The 22,660-nt window shown below is 37.4% G+C and overlaps 1 pseudogene; it reads right to left on the reverse strand.

Annotated features, from left to right (window-relative positions):
- Positions 1 to 22,270, reverse strand: part of LOC136322310 (large ribosomal subunit protein uL6 pseudogene) — a 63,742-nt pseudogene extending 41,472 nt beyond the window's left edge.
- Positions 22,271 to 22,660: the final 390 nt, after the last annotated feature.

Raw genomic sequence — 22,660 nt, forward strand, 5'->3', positions numbered from 1 at the left:
TAGTCCAAGATGGTAAGAATGCTGTGGTCCAGAAACTTTGATTTAGAGGATGAATTAATAATTAATACTGTGTCCAAAGAAAAGCAACACATTTTTATATTTTAAATTCTTGGCAACATTTTCAGTGAGACAGCCTCTATACTTATGAATATTACCAGGCTTTAAAAAAGACTATTCTCTGAATAGCTAAGCGGTTATTAAGAAATTTCCTACCGGAAATGTTCTGACCTCAGCTATTATTTCCTAGTGCAAATCTTCCTCTTTTCATGAACACATTTGCATTCAGTTAGAGAAATATATCATTTTCCTTGTGACTTTGCCCATGGCATTATTTTCTACTTATGTCTCAGAGTGCTCTGCAGACTTTGAAAAATTGGTTTTACATCCAAAGGATCGACAAAGCAACAATTTGTAGTTAAGTGATTTAAATGGCAGAGTTCTTACAAAAGATGCTTATACCAAGTATTCCACCTGAAAATCACCTTAATTATTTGACTATGAAGAAAGGATATACTGTAAGATGAAGGAAAATACACATACGCCCACCTTAGAGAGTGCAATCCACAGAAAGAATCAGGGTACGGCACTGATCTAACATTTAGATTCTATTTCCATGGCTTTAGGCAAAAACTCACATAGGAGGGAGAAATATGTGCAAGTAATCTTTAAAAAAATAGCAAAAACAAAACTTTACTTTAACCAATGGTCTCCTTGCTAAACTTTCAGTGTAAAAAAGTTGTCTTCATTTTAAAGGAACAGACACTGTGACTGACAGGAGCTGTGCTTATGGACAGCAGAAAAATAGTGGGTCAGAGGAGCAAGACCCGCCGGGGAGTAGTGCTGCCCTTGCTTCTTTTTTCTAATAACAGGGAATGGTGCACTCCTTTCTTTAACGGCACTAGCCCACCATACAGCAAGGTAATAATCAAATGAAAGATGCCAGAAGCAATGAGTTTCAAGAAACTCATGATAAAATACAAACTTGTTATGTTCTTTCAGGAACGAAGGGAAGTTTCGATGATGACCAACTTGGAGTCCCAGTAACAATACTGTCAATTGTTACCTGCATTGTGACTTATCTTTAAGACCTGCAGAGAAATCAAGTAACCTGGAAAGTACGTGTATGTATTTATAAAACCATTATCAGATAAATTAAGTGATTTAAATTGACATTTAAATTGGTTTGTGAAAACATTAAGAATTGATAGTATTTTATTCACTTAAGCTTTAATCATATTTGCTATTATTTGCATACTCATACAGATGATTGAAACATTGATGTTTGTTATAGGCTAAATTGTACCCCACTCAAAATTCGTACACTGAAGTTCTAACTCCCAGTACGTCAGACTATGACTATATTTGCAGAGAATGTATGTAAACAGGTAATTTTGTTAAAATGAGGTTATAAGCAGGATATAATTCCAAATGACCAGTGGCTTTATAAGAAAAAGAGATTTTTCCCTGGCCGGTTTGCTCAGTGTAGAGCATCATCAGCCCAGTCTGTGGAGTTCTGGGTTCAACTCCTGGTCAAGGCACACAGAAGCGATAATCTGTTTCTCCCTCCCTCCCCCCTCCCTTCTCTCTCTCTCTCTTTTCCTTACATAGCTATGACTTGATTGGTTGAAGTGCATAAGCTGGGCACTGAGGATGGCTCTTTGGAGCCTCCACCTCAGGTGCTAAAAATAGCTCAGATAAGGAGCATGGCCCCAGATGGACAGAGCATCCTCCCCAAACAGGGGATCCTAGTCAGGGTGTATGTGAGAGTCTATCTCCCCTCTTCTCACTTGGAAAAGAAAGAAAGAAAGAAAGAAAGAAAGAAAGAAAGAAAGAAAGAAAGAAAGAAAGAAAGAAGAAAGAGAGAGAGAGAGAGAAAGAGAGAGAGAAAGAAAAAGAAAGAGAGAGAGAAAGAGACTTGGACACACAAATGTACAGGGAGATGCTGGTGTGAAAATACAGGAAAGTAGTAACTGTCTTTAAGCAAAGGAGGGAAAACTCAATAAACAATCCTGCAAACTCCTTGATCTCAGATTTTTAACCTCTAGGACTGTGGGGAAAAAAATAGGTTTCTATTATTTAAGCCACCCAGTCTGCAGTACTTTGTTGGGCCAGCCCTAGCGCAAAAATACAATGTTCAAACAACATTTTTCTTCCAAAAAAAATTCCATGGTAAATTCTTGAATGAATGTCATAGTCTTTCAATCTATGTAGTGCATTCATTCTCGTTAATTTAAGCAACTTTCACTTAATTATTATTTCTGATTTCAGAGACCAAGTTTAGAGTTTTAAATTAGGGAATAATTTACCTGCAGTAAATTTCATATTTTTAGCGTACAGTTTTGTGAGTTGTGGCAAACGTATATAGTCATGAAACCTCAAACACTATAAGAACAGTTATTGTTCCTACCAGACCAACTTGGGCACTCATCGCTCCACACCAGCATTTGGTAAGGGTATCTAAGACTTGGAGATCTACTGTTTACTGTTGCCTTTGACCTTTGACTCAAGCTCCTCACCTACATAGAGGCCCTCATCCCCACCCCAACCATGATCCTCCCTCCCAGTAGTTTGGATGCTGTAGCCTAAGGGCAAGGGAGGTGAAGAAGCCCAAAGGGAGATCAATGGCTCTAACTTTACCAGAAAGCTTTCTGCATTTCAATGAAGCCATTGAGTGAAGCTCATCAGAATGAATTTCTCTGACCTCCTCTCCCTCACCTGAACCTTTCTCTGGTCCCCATTTCTCCTCCCCATCACCTACCCAGTCCCACCCTATCTGGGTAGGGAACAATAAGGATTTTATCTTAAGTGCTGAACCAGGCCTCTGGTTGCAGGAAAATCACATAGGGGTAAAGCCAAGTTGGCTTCTCAGGAAAAGCAGTCAAGGTGGCAACATGTTTGTGACTGAGAAGAGACTGCTGTAAGAGTACCCTCCTATATCACCTCTCTGGCTGAGAGCAGGGCTGGGGTGATGGGAGGTGGGGGGCTGAGAGAGGAGACAGGACCTGGGGGCTGGTAGGCACTGCTGGCTCCTGCAACTTGTTTTGATCTGGACACCTTTGTTGTTACTACAGAGATGTCACTTGCTAGGAGGTCCCAAGCTAAACTCCCTGCTCTTCCTGTTTCTCAAAAGTCCTAAGCGGAGGATAGTACAGATTCTCCTGATTTTCTGGTATATGGATTGGCCTGACTCCTCTGGTCCTGTCAGACCTTGAAGAAATGCCTCCACCTTAAGAGTTCTTTCCCTTTGTCCACAAAAGTAAACAAAAAGCACCACCCCATCACCTCAAAATGCCCAGCCAACAAACAGCGATCCAGCGATCCAGCTAGCCTTCTACCGCATTTCCTTGATAGAGTCACCTCTTAGAAATATCCTTTAAAGTCACTCTCACAAACTCAATGACTAACTACTGTGTCCCTTTCTCTCCTCTGGCACAACCCCATGCCTGAACGATAGCAATCTTATTCTTGCACAGCCACACCACTCAGGTGATCTGGGGACAATATCTGAAAGTGTCCAGATGGCAAAACAGATTCAGATGTACAGAACACCAGGATATTGTTTTGAACTATGACCAGTTTAAAACAACAGGAGGTTATGCCCGGTAGAGGTTGATTAGAGCCTTGTTAGATACCCCAACTTTGCACATTTGATCCTGGTCAGGGCACATACAAGAATTAACCAATAAATGCATACATAGGTGGAAAAACAAATATTTCTCTCTCTTCTTCTCTCTCTAAATATTAATCAATAAGTAAAAAATTTAAAAACAAACAACTACAGGAAGTTTGAGATAAAAAGATTCTGTGCAAACAGACCGTTTTAACAATGATTATTTCCTTTAGCCTCCTGGCCTAGTTAGTTACTTTCCCACAATCCTCTCTTTGTTCAGCCCAATATCAGTGTGTTTGTGTTTTGCCTCCTCTCCCATTTCCTCTGGTTTCCTGAGCAGGGCTCCCTGTGTCACGTGAAACTTAAAGAAACTAAATCTGTGCCCTTTTCTCTTGCTGATCTATCTCATGTCAGTTGAATTCTCAGGCCTGCCCAGATTACACACCCTAAGAAGGTGGAGGTAAGGTTTTTGCCTTGGTGACATCTTCCTTTCCGGCATCTTTGAATTATACCTCCTTCCTCAGCTTGATTCTTCAATGTGCTGACACACTCTCAGCTACTGTCTCAAGAAACTCTGTGAATGTGGGCAGTGTCTTTCAAATACACAGGCCGTTTGTCGTCCTCCCACATCTCTTTCTGCCTCCGCATCTTCTTGTGCCTCTTTGGAGTTGACCCAACCCACTCCTCCCTTGCTTCTGTGGACAACTACACTCTTCACTCTTATCTCGTTATATTTTGCTTTTTCCAGAATGTCATATAAATGGAATTATGTAGTATTCAGTTTTGTAAAGATTGGCTTATTTCACTTAGCATAATGCATTTGTGATTTTTGAGTACATCAGGAGCCTGGTTCCTTTTTATTGCTAAGTACTGCTGCACTAGATGCTTATGCCACAGTTGGTCTTTTCTCCGGTTAAGTAATACTTGGATTAATTCCAGTTTGCAATTATTACAAATTAAGTTCCTACAAATATTTACATGCTGGGTTTTGAATAAATATAGGCTTAGTTTTTGGATTTTTTTTCCTTCTTTTTCAAGTGAGAGGATGGGAGACAGAGAGACAGACTCTTTTATACACCCCGACCAGGATCCACCTGGCAACCCACATCTGAGGCTGATGCTCTGCCCATCTGGGCCATATTCACAACCAAGTTATTTTTAGCACCTGAGGAAGAGGCTCCATGGAGCTATCCTCAGCACCCGGGCAATGCACTTGAACCAGTTGAGCCATGGCTGTGGGAGAGGAGAAAGAGAGAAAGAGAAAGAGAGAGAGAGAGAGAGAGAGAGAGGAGAGAAGGAGGGGTGAAGAAGCAGGTGGTCGTTTCTCCAGACATCCACATGCCAGGCTGATGCTCTACTACTGAGCCAACTAGCTAAGGCCTAGGTTTATTTTTCACTTGGGTAAATATCTGTGAATGAGACTACTGAATCATATAATAAGTTTTTGCTAACTTTATATATATATATATATATATATAGAAAACTACTAAACTGTTTTTAATAATGGCTGTTGCATTTTACATTCATACCAGTCATATATGAGAATTCCAGGGGTTTTGCATCCTCTTCAGCATGCAGTATGTTAATATTTTTAAAAAATCTTAGCTACTTGAATAGTTATATAGTAGTATCTCATTGTGTTTAATTTGTATTTACCAAATCATTAACTTATTTGGTAAATTGTTCAAATATTTTCCCCATTTTATTGTCAGATTGCTTTTCCCTTCCTTCCTTCCTCCCTCCCTCCCTCCCTCCTTCCCTTCTTCCTTCCTTCCTTCCTTCTTTCTCTCTCTCTCTCTTTCTCTCTCTCTTTCTTTCTTTCTTTCTTTCTTTCTTTCTTTCTTTCTTTCTTTCTTTCTTTCTTTTGTGAGAGAGCAACAGACAGGAAGGGAGAAAGATGAGAAAAATAAACTTATTGTTATGGTGTAGTAATTATTCATTGATTGCTTACTCATATGTACATTGACCGGGGGTCTCCAACTGAGCCAGTGACCCCTTGCTCAAGCCAGGACCTTGGGATCAAACTAGCAACCTTGGGCTTCAAGCCAGTGACTTTTGAGCTCAAACTAGCAACATGGGGTCAGTCATGTTGATGATCCTACTCTCAACCTAGATATACTGTGCTCAATCTGGTAATCCTACACTTAAGCCAGATGAACCCGCACTCAAGCCAGCAACCTTGGTTAGGGTTTCAAACCTGGGTCCTCAGTGTCCCAGGCTGATGTTCTATCCACTGTGCCACTGCCTCGTCAGGCTATCAGATTGTTTTCTTATTAATATGTTCCAATATTATATATTTTATATAAATACTTATTTGTCATATATTTTTTCTGGTCAATGGTTTGTATTTTCATTCTCTTAAGTCTTTCAAATAGTAGAAGTTCTTAATTTGGATGAAGTCTATTTCATTATCACTCCTTTTATGAACCCTGCTTTTGGTTCTTTACCTGAGAAATCTTTGCCCAACCCAAGGTCATAAAGATTTCCTTTAGTACTTTTTTCTAGTTTATTAGTTTTTCTAGTTTTAAGTTTTCATTTAAATCTGCCACCTGTTTTTATTTAATGTCTATATCAAGTGCAAAGTATAATAGTTTATTTTTTGCACATGGTTAATAAATTTAACATTTAATCATGATTTTAAAAAGTCTTAGAAAACTATAATATAAGGGAATTAACTCTGTATAAAAAATGGTATCTATAGAAATATATAAAGTCAACATTTTACTTGATTGGTGAACACTGAAAGCTTTCTTCCAAGATAAGGAACAAGATACCATTTTTATTTAATGTCATGCTAAAGATCCCAGCCAGTGAAATAAGGTGAGGAAAAAAATAATAAAGACATGCAAGAGTGACAGGAAATAAACAAAACAGCCCATAGTCTCAGATGAGATGATTGCCTACATAGGAAATCTCAAAGAATCTATAAATGCTCTTAGAACTGATAACTGAAAATTTGAAGTTATGTTAGAGGTTGGATACAACACAATTTCTCCTTTCATAATGGTCTCTGTCTGTGAATCCTGGCTTAACTCCGGAAACCAAAGGATTATTACTTTTTAATTAGGATAGTTGTCTGCTACCTTCTGAGCATCCAGGATGACTTCTTTTGGTTTATAAATTAAATTCCACATTTGTTGGATGCCTGTTTATCTTGCTCTTGGTATCACTGCATTCTCTTAACTACCTGTACAGTCTCTGTAAATCAGACCCCTTCAGGCTACTACTTACCAATAATATTGTAATTGTATCCACTTTGCTTCTGAGAGTTAAAAGCCATCACCTGACTTTATTATTTTAGGTTCTTGTCATCTTTATTGCTATCAGGGAGCCTACTACTACCACCAGTCCTGGATTCAACAGGAGAACCCCCTCAATGAGGAAGGCAACCCCCTTGCCAGGACATTTCCTACTGCTTTAGTTAGAAGAGTCTCCTCCCAGTTCCCCCACAGAAAGTGGGAGCTGCTGTGCGTTCTGGCCTCCTACCATGCTCACTTTTGTGACCTTTTTCATTCTGTCTTCCACTATCTGCCATAGCAGTTCTGGTGAGTAGACGTCACTGAATGTGAGTCATTGATTTTTCATTTTTTCTAAGAGTCATATGAAGTATTGCAACAGGCAAAGGCAACCCATTCCACCTGTAGTTCATCCCAGTTTGTCATCAGTAAAAAATCCAGCAGTCACACCACTATGGCATGCCAGGAGCTGTCAGCTACCAGACATCAGCAATGGTGTCCTCATTGCCAGCTGGTGCTCTAGCTCCAAAATCCCTTTTTCAGAAGAGCCTGGCTTTTAGGAGCATTCCTGAGACAAGTTATCTTATGTCAGGTTTGCAGGAACTCAGGTTCTGAGATAGATATTTGTTTTTGAGGACTTCTGTCAGAAGTACCCTATAAAGCAAGGAGAGTAAGTTTAAGCAAAGGAAAAAGTTGAACCACAATGCAGATACATCAGAGGCCTCGCCTCACACTATAAGCAGCTCTGAAGCTAAGGTGACCCTTCAGTATTGCTTTGAATTGAGGAAATGGCGCCAAGCCCTTGTATCTCAGCACCAGTAAGTTATTGGATAAAGGTTATCTCTAAGAGGGAGCCTAAGCTTGGACAAGGCAGCTCCTTTGATTGAGGATAAGCCCTGAAAAGGGTTCCAACTTTTGAGCCATCTGCAGCAAACACTTGACTGTTGGGGCTATTGGTGCCAGTGAACTGAAAAATGATGTGGGCAACTTGTCAAAACATCCATCTGCCAAACAGATAAATTTAAAATGATGGTCTCAGAATCCCTAAAGCTTTCAATGAAACAGAGTCCAGTTGTATCTTTTAATATACATATTTGATGCAAATGTGGCAATTCACTATTTGCTTACTGAGTACTATGCCAGATGTTTCAAATGTTTTTGCTTTGAAAGGAGAATTTGATTTAGCATAGTGATTCATTTTCACAAAATTGACAGCAATTAAGGTGAATCATTTTTATTTTCTGAAGGAGAAAAAGTTAAAATTATCTCTAGATACAGAAATTATTTAATATTTAAAACCTATGCTGTTCAAAAATGTCCAATTTTTTTTTTTGTTTTGTTTCTTTTTGTATTTTCTGAAGTGGGAAGCGGGGAGGCAGAGAGACAGACTCCCACATGCACCCAGCTGGGATCCACCCAATATACCCACTAGAGGGCGATGCTCTGCCCATCTGGGACGTTGCTCCATTGCAACTGGAGCCATTCTAGCACTTGGGGCTGAGGCCCTGGAGCCATTCTCAGCTCCCGATCCAACATTGCTTCAATGGAGCCTATGTTGCGGAGGGGTGGGGGGAGGAGAAAGAGATAGAGAGCAATAGAGATAAAGGAGAGGAGAGGGGTGGAGAAGCAGACAGGTGCTTCTCCTGTGTGCCCTGACTGAAAATTGATCCAGGGACTTCCACATGCTGGGCAGATGCTCTACCACTGAGTCAGCTGACCAGGGCTCAAATTTTTTATAAACTGTAAATATTTATAATGCTTTCTATAACCATTAACAGTATAACACAAACCTACCAATACAAAAGGCATCTTTTATGATCACAGAGATTTGATTTTGAACCAAAGTGACCAAATGATTAAACTGTTGAAATGTTGCACAGCTAATTAATCATGGATCAAAGATTATATTGATATAAATGCTAGAATCACTGCAGCTTTAACTAGTGCCAAACCTCACGCTTTCACATTGTATGATTTCAAAGGTTTTAAGATCATCATTGTGTCTTCACCTCTGATAGAATTGCTTTTAAGTAACTCCATTTCTTGTTCTAATGTGCATTGTACACCATTAAGAATCATTCAAAGCATATTTGTCAACAACTACAGGTTTTTAAAAAATTAACCACATCAGTAAAAAACAAAACAAAGCAAAAACTATAGAACTAATATATTTAAAGACACAATTTTGATAACTATTATCCACACATACCAATAATGTTTAGTACTCAACTTTGGTTAAAATACCATCAATAGCCCTGGCCGGTTGGCTTAGTGGTAGAGCGTCTGCCTGGCATGCAGGAGTCCCGGGTTCGATTCCTGGCCAGGGCATACAGGAGAAGCACCCATCTGCTTCTCCACCCCTCCCCCTCTCCTTCCTCTCTGTCTCTCTCTTCCCCTCCCACAGCCAAGGCTCCATTGGAGCAAAGTTTGCCCGGGCGCTGGGGATAGCTCTGTGGCCTCTGCCTCAGGTGCTAGAATGGCTCTGGTTGCGGCAGAGCGATGCCCCAAGATGGGCAGAGCATCGCCCCCTGGGTGGGCATGCTGGGTGGATCCTGGTCGGGCGCATGCGGGAGTCTGTCTGAATGCCTCCCCGTTTCCAACTTCGGAAAAATACAAAAAAAAAAAAAAGTCAGTAATTGAATATTTGATTTTTAAAAAATTTTCCTTCTTTCACTTTGGATCTATTAGTTCCATTGCTAATCATCTGTAGTAGCACTCCATTATTGAAATTATAAAAATTTCTTATGTTTGCCCCAACTTATAACTTGGAACTAGTAATAGTTATTTTTAAGTATTTACAACATATTTTGCATATCTGTCATTCAATAGGCAGTTTCTAATATATAGTTTTTAATATATAATATGTTATGATGTATGATTTGACATGGCATACTATATATCAAATTATGTATTAATTACATACAATATAATAATAATTAGCAATACACTGTATACAGAATATTTATATATAGCTATATATTAAATTCAATATTCACAAAGCTATATTAGTAAGTATATTATTCCCATTTTACAAAAGAATAAACTAAGCCTCACAGAGTTTTACTAAATTGCCAAGGTATAAGTGACAGAGCAAGGGCTTGAACAATGGATGTCCAACTCAGAAGTTCTTCTTCATGGTATATAATTCACACATGAGGTTCATTTCCTTGGCATTTGAGTCTGTGAACTTCCCTTGGATGGGAAGTTGGTGACTTCTTTCTTGTCACCTACCAGTGTGCTTAGGATTCCTGATAGATATGACAGGGCTCAATGCACAGTACTTATTCTTAGGTAGAACTTCTGAGAAAACAGAGAACAAAGAGAAGTTTGAATACTTCAATTCTTCTGTCAAATACAGGGCAGTGGTAATAAGCAAAACTCCATTTCATCCAAAAATCATAGGAGGATAAGATGATAAATAGCAAAATTATATACATAAACACAGGTTATTGTGTATGTATACAAAATTAAGGAAGCATGTGACATGAGATGTCAAAAAATATTTTCTGAAGCTAAAAAGAATAAAATCTAGTAACTGAATGGAAAGTAAATCAAATAATTTCTGACCTGACTCTATATGAATAAAATTTCAAAAGTATCTTCTCTGAAATGCTGCTAAAGTGATAATTATTTCACTAACAAGCATCCAGTTTAGTTTTGTGTAGACACCACCAGAATCAGTCAAAAGAAATTTAGTAAATCTATTTCTGTTATTGTGAATCCCATAGAAAACCATTTTTACACTTCAAAACATAATCTATTATTTTCTAGGAAAAACAATGATTATGTTGGGCAAAGTGCAATTTGCTTTTCATTTACTATATTTCAGCATTTTGATTGTAAACATTTATTAATATCATGCTCTTAGAAAGAAGCTTCTCCACTGTTTGCAAATGTCTAATAACTATATCTCATGAGATACAGAAGAAAAAATAAATGAAATATAAACATTCTTAGTACATTTATAGCAATATAGATATTTCATAGAAAGTAATTTTGCCCTTGGTAATATTTTATCATACCTTTTTAAAAGACAGAATTGATATAATTGACAGGAACGTTTGCTTTCCCATAATCCAGAAAGAACTTAAACATCTTCAAAGATTCTCCAAAATGACATTATTCTCAATTTTTTTCAAAGGTTTTCCAAAGTAACATTTATTTATCTAACTGACAGTTATTGAACATTACTACAAATTTCATCCTTTCTAAAAGTGTGGACTGAAGCAACGCCCCAGATGGGCAGAGCATCTCCCCCTGGTGGGCATGCCGGGTGGATCCCGGTCGGGTGCATGCAGGAGTCTGTCTGACTGCCTCCCCGTTTCCAACTTCAGAAAAATACAAAAAAAAAAAAACCCCAAAAAACAAGCCCCCCCCCAAAAGTGTGGACTGAACCTGAATTCCATTACTTATTAGCATTGCAAACTTGTCCAAATTACTTGTTATCATGGAACATCTTACATTTACTTTTATAAAACTGGGACAATATATTTACCTTATAGAATTATTGAGAGGGATAAATGAGAAAACATAGAAAGAACTTAGAACAGTAAAAACTATTATTTACTAAAGTAAAGGCATAGAGAACAAAAATCAGAAATTTAGCTACCATATGCCAGCTGTTGTACTAAATGCTAGATTGTGCTAATGTGTGCTATAGAGAGGAAGAATGCAGTGTCCGTCCTCAGGGAGTATGTGGGAGAAAGGACTGTTCAGAAAATGAATAGTGGCAAGTACTCTGACAGTGATGCCCAGGAAGCAGTTAGAAAGATATACGACTTTGGAGTCAAGGACCAATATCTCAGTTAGATAAACAAACTCAAGAATTGTTTAGGCTACTGTCATTTTCAAAATAGTATAGCATACTAGAAGTCAAGTTTAGCTCTGTCAGTAACTAACTGAGTATAAGTCATGTAGGCTTTCTAAACTTTTTAACTGTTATCTCTAAACTAACCATTCCCATAAGTTGAGAAATTTTTGTTTTGGTTTTGAAATTCTGGCATTCTGTTCTTCTCTACCCTCCGAGATTTTGTATTTTGGAAAAGGTATTGCATCTGAAAAGATTTATTATTTATTTGCATTTTGTCTTGAATATCTGATTGTTCAATTTGTTGGTTGTATAACCCTAGTTTTATAATTGTATGCTTCTTATATTTATATGGTTTTATTTTTATTCTGAATTTTCAAAGCACTTTGACTACCAGTTATCAAAGTGTGGTTCACATACCCAATAGTTTTTAGAGAACTTTTCTGAGAATCCATGGAGTCAAAGCTATTTTTTAACACTGTTAAGATGCTGTTTGTCTTTTTTGTGGCACCTACACTTGAACTGATAGGCAAAAACAGTAGTAGACTGGTATCCTAACAAGAATCAAGGCAATGACTCAAAATTATACTGGCAGCCATTGGACTCTTCAATGCCAGGCACCATAGAGTGTCTAGAGGCACTTAAAAATACCCTTAATTTGGGTATAATTATTGATTTTATTAAAGCTTTACCCTTACTGTATTTTTTTATATTCTTTGTGATAATATTTTAAAAAGATAAATCTATAACATATATATTATATTCACTGGTGACAGCCTTCAGGAGAAAACTAATATAAGAAAAGGGCTACAATGAGTGTCTAAAGGTAGGGAAGAATGAGAATGTTTGATTGGGTTGCTATAAAAGTGTCACTGAGAAGACAGCAGTTAAGACCTGAAGAAGAGAAAAGAGTGAGCCATACATGTGTATTCGTTACATCTGAGAAAACCACAGATGCATAAGTTCAGCTGGGAAAGAAGGTATGATGACATGCTCAAGGAACAGAGCAAAGTGAGTGTGGGAGAAAGAGAAGAAACCAGGTGGAAAATCACAGGAGAAGAGGTTAAAGAAGTCACATAGGGCTTATAAATTTTATGAGAACTTCAACTTTTACTTATAATGAGTTAGAATGCCAATGGAAGAATTTTAGCAGAAATTTAACTGTGAATTAAAAGCATAACTCCAATTTCAGACTAAGAAAGGAGTATAGATGCAATCAGGAACATTGCACAATCCATCGGGTCAGGGTGGAAGTGGGAGGGTCATGAAGAACAGTGTATTTATGGGTACACTTTGAGGCGGGCAAGACTTACCGTGAGATGTATGATAAAGCCATCAGACAAGAAATGATGAAGTTTTAATATACTGAAATAAGAAAATGATGGGTAAAGCAGGTTGATAGTAGAGGGCAAGAAAAGATGGGGGGGATACATGGGTAGGGTAGTTGAGGTAGAAGGGCAACATTCAGGGGGAAGAGTGTGAAGAGGAGGGTAAAAGGAGACACAGACCAGGAGCTCAGTTTTGAACCTGTTAAGTTTGAGATGCCTTATTAGACATTCAAGTGCAGATGTGGAATAAGCAACTAGATGCTTATATTTACAGTTCAGGGGAGAAATATGAGCTAGGAATAAAATTTGGGAGTAATGTGTATATAGAAATTAGTAGGATATGAGACTAGGCGAGACTACATAGGGAGTGAACATATATAGAAAAATATAAATATAAGGAGAAAATAGTTAAGGACTGAGCCCTGAGACATTCCACTACTGAAAGGTTAGAGAAGATGTGAGAGGATGAGGAGTACCCTAAACTAAAGCTCCCGGAAAAGTAAGCGGAAAACATAGGGAGGGCAGCACCTTGAAAGAAAAAGTGAAAAAAATAAAGTATTTTATGTATTTTAAACTGCTGATGAGTTAAAAATTAAGAATTAATCTCTGAGTTGAGCAATACAGTAGTCAGTGGTGATGCTGCTGACTGCAGTTTCAATGGTGTACCGGGTGTGAGAACCTGAAGTGGCTTCAAAAATGAATGAAGAGAAACTGATGATAAATAGATAGACATGATTTATAGGAGTTTTACTGTAACAATTAGTAGGAAATTGGGGTAGCTTTAGCAAAGAGAAATGAGAGTAATGTAATTTGTACAATTTTTTGATTGAGAAAAGATATCACTACATATTTGAAAGTAGTTGTGTAACATCAAGTAAGAAAAAAACTGATATGCAAGGGATAGGTTACAATGATTCACTGGAATCTGAGCCTCCTTGAGAGGAGATGAGCACATGAGAATGTGTGGAACTCCCTCTATGCTTATTAGCATAGATTACCAGTTAAGGGAAAGTACAGGAGCGGGACTATCTGGTTTGAATTCCAGTTCTGCCACTTAACCAGCCATGTGTCTTGGGCAAATTATTAAGGTTTCTGTATTTCACTTTTCTCACCTCTAGAATACTGCTAATAATGAAACCTTCCTTAGAAAGTTGGCAGAAAAACTAAATCTGTTCATTCTTCTAAAGGGCTTAGAAGAGCAAATGTTACATTATGCTTTTTAAATATGTATGTACACACATGCACACACCTATATTATATATTACATACCTTCATAAATACAAAAATAAACACATTCCTAGGGATAGTCTTCTTTTCTGACCTCATTTTGTTTCTCTAGTCCAAATAACACTACTAGCCATTTGTTCATTTTCTCCTGTATCAATAACATTTCTGTAATAAGAATGTAAACTATACTCCCTGAAATAGAAAGTCAGATTTAAAATGCAGCTCTGGTACTGACCTGCTGCATGCTTCATTTTATTATAACCAAACTCCTCAGCTATAAAAATTCAGTAAATATTTATTTATAGTGATTTATGATAATAAATAAATAAAGCATATAAAGCACTTTGCCCAGTACATGCAACCTGGTATATACAATAGTCAATTATGAATAGTTATTAACATTGTTATGTTACCCTTGGATTTTGGCACCTTGACTGACATAGATATGCTATGGGAAAAAGAGGGAAATCTACTGAGATTAAACTTTTTTCTTTTTCCAGCCTCTCTCATTCTACCTATCTACATTTCAGGCTGAAAGATAAAACTTCAAAAACACAATATTGGCTAGAGAATGAAAGGATTTAGAGCATAAGGGGAACAACAGATTTCTTAGTCCAAAAATGATCATTATCAAAGATGGATCCTGCCTGACCTGTGGTAGCACAGTGGATAAAGTGTCGACCTGGAATGCTGAGGTCACCTGTACAAAACCCTGGGCTTGCCTAGTCAAGGCACATATGGGAGTTGATGCTTCCTGCTCTTCCCCCCTTGCCTCTCTCTCTTTCTCCTCTCTAAAATGAATAAATAAAATCTTTTAAAAAATCAAAGATGAATCCTATAACATTTCTGGTTTTGGTAAACAGGTTTCTGTGCTATTAAAAACATTTATTCCCTGGCCAGTTGGCTCAGCGGTACAGCATCAGCCTGGCGTGCAGGAGTCCCGAGTTCGATTCCCGGCCAGGGCACACAGGAGAAGCTCCCATTTGCTTCTCCACCCCTCCCCCTCTCCTTCCTCTCTGTCTCTCTCTTCCCTTCCCGCAACCGAGGCTCCATTGGAGCAAAGATAGCCTGGGGGCTGGGGATGGCTCTGTGGCCTCTGCCTCAGGAGCTAGAATGGCTCTGGATGCAACAGAGCGACGCCCCAGAGGGGCAGAACATCGCCCCCTGGTGGGCATGCCGGGTGGATCCCGGTCGGGCGCATGAGGGAGTCTGTCTGACTGCCTCCCTGTTTCCAGCTTCAGAAAAATGAAAAAAATAAATAAATTAATTAATTAAAAAATTTATTGATAATAAAACAGTATTAAATGTTTGGTGATTTTTGTGTGCTTGTGTGAGGCAGTTTATATTTGTGGAAGCTAGCCATCTATATATGACTCAGAAATTTGAAAAATATAAGATTGAATCAACAAATACATATATGTGGAGAAGATGCATTACAAATAAAAATAAATGCAATAGACTGAACATTTGTATTGAAGTCCTAATTCCCAATATAATGGTCTTAACAGATGGGCAGTGATTAGGTCATGAGGGTGAGTTGTCCTGAGTGGTGTTAGTGCTCTTATAAAAGCAACTCCAGAGAGCTCTCTTCCCTTTTCCATCACGTGAAGATATAAGAAAAGTAAGGATTTTAAATGCAAATACTGTTTATGAACCAGGAAGTGTGTTCTTATCAGAACACTGTACCTACTGGCTTCAGCTCTTCGATTTCCCAGCCTCCAGACAGGTAAGTTATAAATGCTTGTCATTTAAGCCACCTAGTCTATGGTACTTTTGTTGAAGTAGCCCAAACTGGCTAACACAATTAAGGTACCAGTAAAGGTTACCAAGTAGCCGAAAAATAGTGGCCAATGAATAACCACTCAAATATATTTATACAAAAAAACACAGTTGAGCTAAGAGTCATTGTAGCAGAAAATGCACTGGTTATCTGGGCAGTATCCTCAAAACATTCTAGCTGCCCAGACTGCAAGCTTCCATATTAGGACTTATTCAATTTGAATAATTGAGAGTTTGGAGGAAAAATCTAAAATTGGCAAGTGATACATAATTGGGAAGTAAAAATGAACTCTCTTAGGTAAAGAGAAAAGCTTCAATTGGCATTTTTAACTTTATTGTCATCTGAAAAGCATCTTTAAGGAATTTTCAGAACTGAAATTCTTTAGTGTATTCATGACATTTTGTGCAATAAGCATTACTGTATTTATGTTTTTAAAAAATATAAAATTAAGGCAATATAAAGTCATCCACAAGTATCAGATCCAAGTTTTAAATCTTGGTATATATTTTTCCAACTCTAAATATATTTCTACATTTCTTTATTTAACTAGACCTTTCTGCTACCTAACTTTTCCTATACATGTACCAACCTACATTCTCTTATTTAAGAGCCCCAATTACTCTCTCTACTTAACTTTTACCCCATCTTTTTACCCTTAACATTCCACCAACACAGTATCTTCACAAATCACCAGTGGTTTTCTAAGTGTCACATCCAGCTAATTTGACTATGTCTTCCATCTCAAAGTTTCTTCACCCCTATTGTCATGACTTGTCTTACTGGTTGGTCTTGTCTATCTACTCCTTCTCAGTGTAATAGGCAGGCTTTTCAAACTTTGTTCAACTCTTGAAATTGATATTCATGTGACCTTCTGTTCCTTCAATTTTCATGCTACACACTTTCTGAATAATCTTCTCTATATTTTATGTTATTTTTATGATGCCTGATAAGTATAATTTATATTAATGCTCATTATTTAATCAAGAATAATATAAAAATACTTTAAATACCACAGTTAAAAGATTACAAAATTTCAGATAATCTTCAGGCTACCTATAAGATAAGTTAAAGAAGAATTGTACCAAATTTTAGAAAAAAAATTATTGTTATAATATTTAGCTTTTAGGGTTGTATTCTACCAATTACAACCATATCGCTCATTGCCTCAAACATTGGGCTTAAAATTTGTTATAAAATGTTCTATGCTTCTTCAGCTTAAAATAAGACCATAGGAGGTCATTCAAATTAAATCATCCCAGGCTTCAATACACAGGTGGAGAGCATGGCTTTATTTTTTTTGTGTCTGCATTTTCTTTTTCTTGCCATAAAAAAAACTATTAAGACATGCTGATTATAGGATAGAAAATCAGAAGGCCTTCCCAAGATGTCAGAGAATCCTATTTGCCTGTGCTGAGATTATAGCTACACAGCGAGAACTACACACTAACTAGTGACCTTGTAGGAAACTTGGTGTCCCTGGTCTGCAGCAAGTTCTCAGATAGTGGGTCACAATAACGTAGAAAAATTCTCTCCCTCTCTACTATGGTTAGCAATAGCTACTCCATGATCAAGAAGAGCTAGAGTTCTAAAATAATAATACAACATTGTGAAGCTTTATGTGATAAGGTATAGCCATTGCCATTTTCTTAGAGGCAGGTGTATAGTGCCAGCGTGGCCAAGTCAGGAGAAAGAATCTGGTCTCAATCGCACAGAATTCTAGACATTGGTATTGAGCCCAGGTCACCAATTCATACTTTTTCACTTTTTCGGTAAATTATTCCTCAAGAGTACCTGCTATCCATGTTTGTCATATGACCTAAGCCAAGCCTTCTTTATGTTATCAGATATTTTAATAACATTGCACTTTAAAAGTAAAGATGTCAGGGTCTATATTGTTTTGCTTTGCATAAAGGGACTCACTTAAATTAATTTCTAATATTCCCACTACCAGAAACAAAAGATAGCTGGCAATTTTTAAGTCAGATTATATCATTTGGGAACTGACCAAAATAAAAAATATCCTTTTATAAAATCTAATTCAGATTAAGATTTAGTAAATAATAATGGGTAGAATTATGATCTTGATTGATATATTTTTGAGTTTTGGTTGTATAAAAGAGATAGGCCTGTGAAGAGCATACTCAAAATTAAACTATATCTTCATAAAAATTTAAATTTATCTTAACCAAATTATTAAAAATAGCTTAAAATGTGTTATTTTGCATAGATTTCATCCAGTTTCTGATACTATTTAGGGATAAAAAGAGAATGACATTTGTGTTTAATATCTAGAATAGCACATGTTGTGAAAAGATGCCATATTGTAACATTTATAATTACATATTTTATCTGAATATAAATTGAGTATTTCAGAATTATTATGTTAAGTGACATTTTTGTATTTGTATTATGCTTTCTTTCTTTCAAATCTCTTAATCAATTTTTCTAAATTAAAGTTCTTTCACTAAAATCATAATTTATTATCATGGCGTTGGGAAAATTTAACCCTGGAGAAGAAATCCTAAATTGGCTAGACCATAACTGAGAAATGAAAAGAAACTTGCTAGAAGGACATTTCCTAGGAAAACATTTTTCAGAATTCTTCTAATTTAATAAAACATAATTAAGAAAAAATTGTGTTGAAAGCATTAGATTAATGTTAAAGAGAAGAACAAGACAAACATTTACTTTCATTGTCATTACTGAACATCATTTTTGATGTCCAAGCTAATGTTTAAGCAGAAGAAATGAGATAAAACTATCATTATTTGTAGATGATTTACCCATCAATGTATGAAACCAAATATATAAATGATAGACTGTTAGAATTAATGAAACGTTTCAGCAAAGTGATCAGATACAAAATTTTCACACAAAAATCAATAGACATTTTAGTTAACAAAATAACCAATTGGAAAGTAAAACAGTTTAAAGATCCCATTCATAGCAGGTACAGTAAATTTGTTAAAAAAATAAACAAATAAAAAGAACTCTTGAACTTTGTTAAAGGACATAAAGGAAGATCTGAATAAATGGAAATATATATCATGTTCATGGGTGGTGGCACTCACTATTTTAAAAAGATCTTATAAATTCAAAATAATTTCAATTAAAATATTACAAGCAAGTTTTTAAAATGAAATTTGATGAACTAATTAAATATTTATATGTAACTGTAAATATCAAAAATGTTCCATGAGTCAGAAATCATGATTGAAACCTGCATTTAGAACTCAGAAGCTATCATACAGGCCCATATGCAAAGCTCAAACCCGAAAGTTGGAGGTACATTGTTGTTACTCCAGAGCCCTTAATTGGCCCTATATCTTATATGACTGAGAGTTACCAAATACAGCACATCAGCACCATTCTAGCAGCTTAATTTTATGTGAAATATTACTCTAGCCATCATCAGTAGCTATTGCCAAGCCGTGCTCCTAGAACTAGGGTAAGTCACACCTGAAAGTGACTCCATTAGGCATGATTTCCAGACTTCATGGGACATCTGGATTACCCCATGAGTGCAAGAGGTGCCAAGGTGGAAGGAAGAGAGTTCCCCAGTGAGAGAGAAATGATAACACCAGTGTGTTGGCTTTGGGACACTGCTTAAATGACACTGCTGAACCCAGCTAGTTCTAAGCATGTGCTTAGAAACCTGCAGGTATATTCCTGTCCACAATGCTGATTCACCTGGCATTGGGAGATAAAGGGCCAGACTAATCACAACATAAACATTTTCTTTATGCTCAGTACTATACTTATCAATACACCATCGCCTCTTTTTATGTAATTATACAAAACACACTTTATCAGATTTTCTGTACTTGTAAGGAACAAAACTATAACAGTATAAACCATGAGTTCATCTGTGTGTGAATTCATATATATATATATATATATACACACACACACACATATATATATATATATATATATATATATATATATATATATATATATATATTTGTATTTTTCTGAAGTGAGAAGGGGAGACGCAGAGACAGACTCTTACATGTGCCCAACAAAGACTCACATGCACCCAACAGAGGCATGCTCACTAAGGGGTGATGCTCTGGCCATCAGGGTTGGGGGTATTGCTCCGTTGCAAAAGAGCCACTCTAGCACCTGAAAGGGAGGCCATGGAGTCATCCTCAGTGCCTGAGCCAAATTTGCTCTAATGGTGCCTTGACTGCTGGAGGGGAAGAGAGAGACAGAGAGAAAGGAAAGAGAAAAGGGTGGAGAAGCAGATGAATGCTTCTCCTGTGTGCCCTAACTGGGAACTGAACCCGGGACTTCCAATGCTCTACCACTGAGCCAACCGGCCAGGTCTGAACTCACATTTTTATGTATTATAATTATATCTTAGTACATCTGATGCATAATATGCTTACAATTTTATACATCTTATTTTGATGTTGGTTTTGTCGCAATTCTTATGGTTGTTGGCTTTGGAGTGGTCACAAGCATTTTTTGGATCTGGATAAAGAAAACTTGAGTTAACTTGATAGTTAAGTTGGTTTAGTTGGCTTTATTATTTGACTTACAGTCATTTTCATACATACGGTAATTAAAGTATTGGTAGCCACAGTTAGGACGGTCTTCAGAAAGACTATTACTCACCACATTGACTTGCCAGGTACAACACACTGACTAACAAAGGCTGGTGTCAAAGTAATATTGTCATATTTTGAATTATGAATATGTTCTATATCTCCTAGCATCACATGTATTTAAGCAGCCGAGAAGAAATAAGGTACAAAATACACAGAACTAGAACCAGTTTCCGTTTGTGGAAAAGTCTTCTAGTCATTATATGTGTAAAATTTTAAGCATATTTTAGTTACTTCAAATGCTAACAAAAACAGAAGTCCACCTCTGTCAGGAATATAAGCAAATACAATTATATGTGCACCCCCTTTCTTAAAAAATAAAATTGTAAGAAATGGGAATTATCAGGATTACTGTGTTTATAGGGTAGGTAAAGACACACCACAAATCCTGAATATATCTGAATGTGAAGTCTCACGTTTTATGTATAAGATCATATCTTAGCAAATCTAACACATTTTGTCTTAAGTCTAGCACTTTCAGATAAAATGATGTGTAAAATTGACACCTATGCAGCAAACAGCCTGAAGAAACAAGTGACAAAAACCCCTGCACCTTTATTGATAATTCAAAATATGTAGTGTAAGAGTAATTTTCATACAAAACTGAGTAGCTCAGTGCAGCACAAAGACAATTTAAGCATGTATTTAAAGTAGGGTAGGCCTTCTCCAGTTGTTTCTTCACATAAGCATTTTGCCCTGAGAACAAACTTTTTCACTTCTACTCTATAAGGTCAGATCCTACTCATTGGCTACACAGGAACAAATGACACTGAGGTTTCCTATAACATTTTAAATTCTAACTTAGGGGTCAGTTCAATGTAGCAACTACTTTGCTTTTAAGAAAATAAATCTATCTTATTGTGACCAAAAAAATTAGAGTAGACCTAAATTTCAGATTAATTTTTAACAGTTTTTCAAAATTATTTTTGACAAAATTTAAGTATGACAGAACAAAAATATTCTTGTGAAAGCCAGACACATAAACTAGAAAATAGAAAAAGTCCAGCAGAGTTTCTAAAAGCAGAACTATTTTATTATGTTATAGTGGAACTTAAAAACCTCTGATGGTTATAAGCAAACAAAATCATTCTAAATTCTCAAGTGCAAAAATAAGATTTGACTAACTTAGAGAAAAAACAAATTATCTTTATATTGACCTGATAAAAATGATGTTTCAAAATTGTTATTATGAAGAGATAATAAAAGACTCTGTTGGAAATATAAAAATATAGAAATACACAGATGATGGGCACACAAAACAATCAAGAGTTCAAATGCTGAGTGACGTCACGGAAATGGCACCGTGAGCAGTGCGTCCGACAGATCTCCCCAAAATCACAACAAATTTATTAACTAGAAACAGAAAAATTTATCCTCGGAGCATTCCGGAGTTCCACACAAACTGAAAGGGAAAGGACTGTTATCACTTGAATCTGAGAGACGAGGGTGTGGAGGAAGCTAACTACCGCAGGGATGTTCATTCAAGCCGCAGAGGGAGTGCGCCTGTGGTGAGTCGGCCCACACTCAGGGAGCGGCAGCCTAAGCGCTGCGAGCAGCCGCCGGCGTGCGCCTGGTGCCACGGTCCGGTCGCAGAGCGAGCACCGCTAGCGTTCCCAGCGGCCCGCACACTGCGAGTGAGAGTCTCCAGCCACCGGTGCCCGGAGCACCCCATTCGCACACATGCCCTGGGCGTCCCATGTGCCCAGAGCGCCCTACTGGCCCGCACACCCAGGGTGCCCCATTATCCTGCGCCCGGTGCGCCCCAGCTGCCAGTGGCGGGGCTAGCGGGAGAGGCGCCAGGGCGGTCTTCCCTACTTGGGAGATTCTCTCCGTGGGCGGGGCACCTCACCCAGCCATTCAAGCTAACAATCAAGCGTTGGGGGAAGGGCACGCAGGCAGCCTGAAAAACCTTTGGGAGCACAGCTGCGGCCCCAATCACTGAAATTAGCTTAACCCATGAAATCTGCGCACCCACGGGGCTCTAATTGATAAGATCTCTCTCAGTTCAGCGATCCAAGACAAGAGGCGTGATATTTTTTACTGCCTCTCGTTAAAGGGGCGG

This window comes from Saccopteryx bilineata, chromosome 2, assembly GCF_036850765.1.
Source record: "Saccopteryx bilineata isolate mSacBil1 chromosome 2, mSacBil1_pri_phased_curated, whole genome shotgun sequence".
Lineage (NCBI taxonomy): Eukaryota > Metazoa > Chordata > Mammalia > Chiroptera > Emballonuridae > Saccopteryx > Saccopteryx bilineata.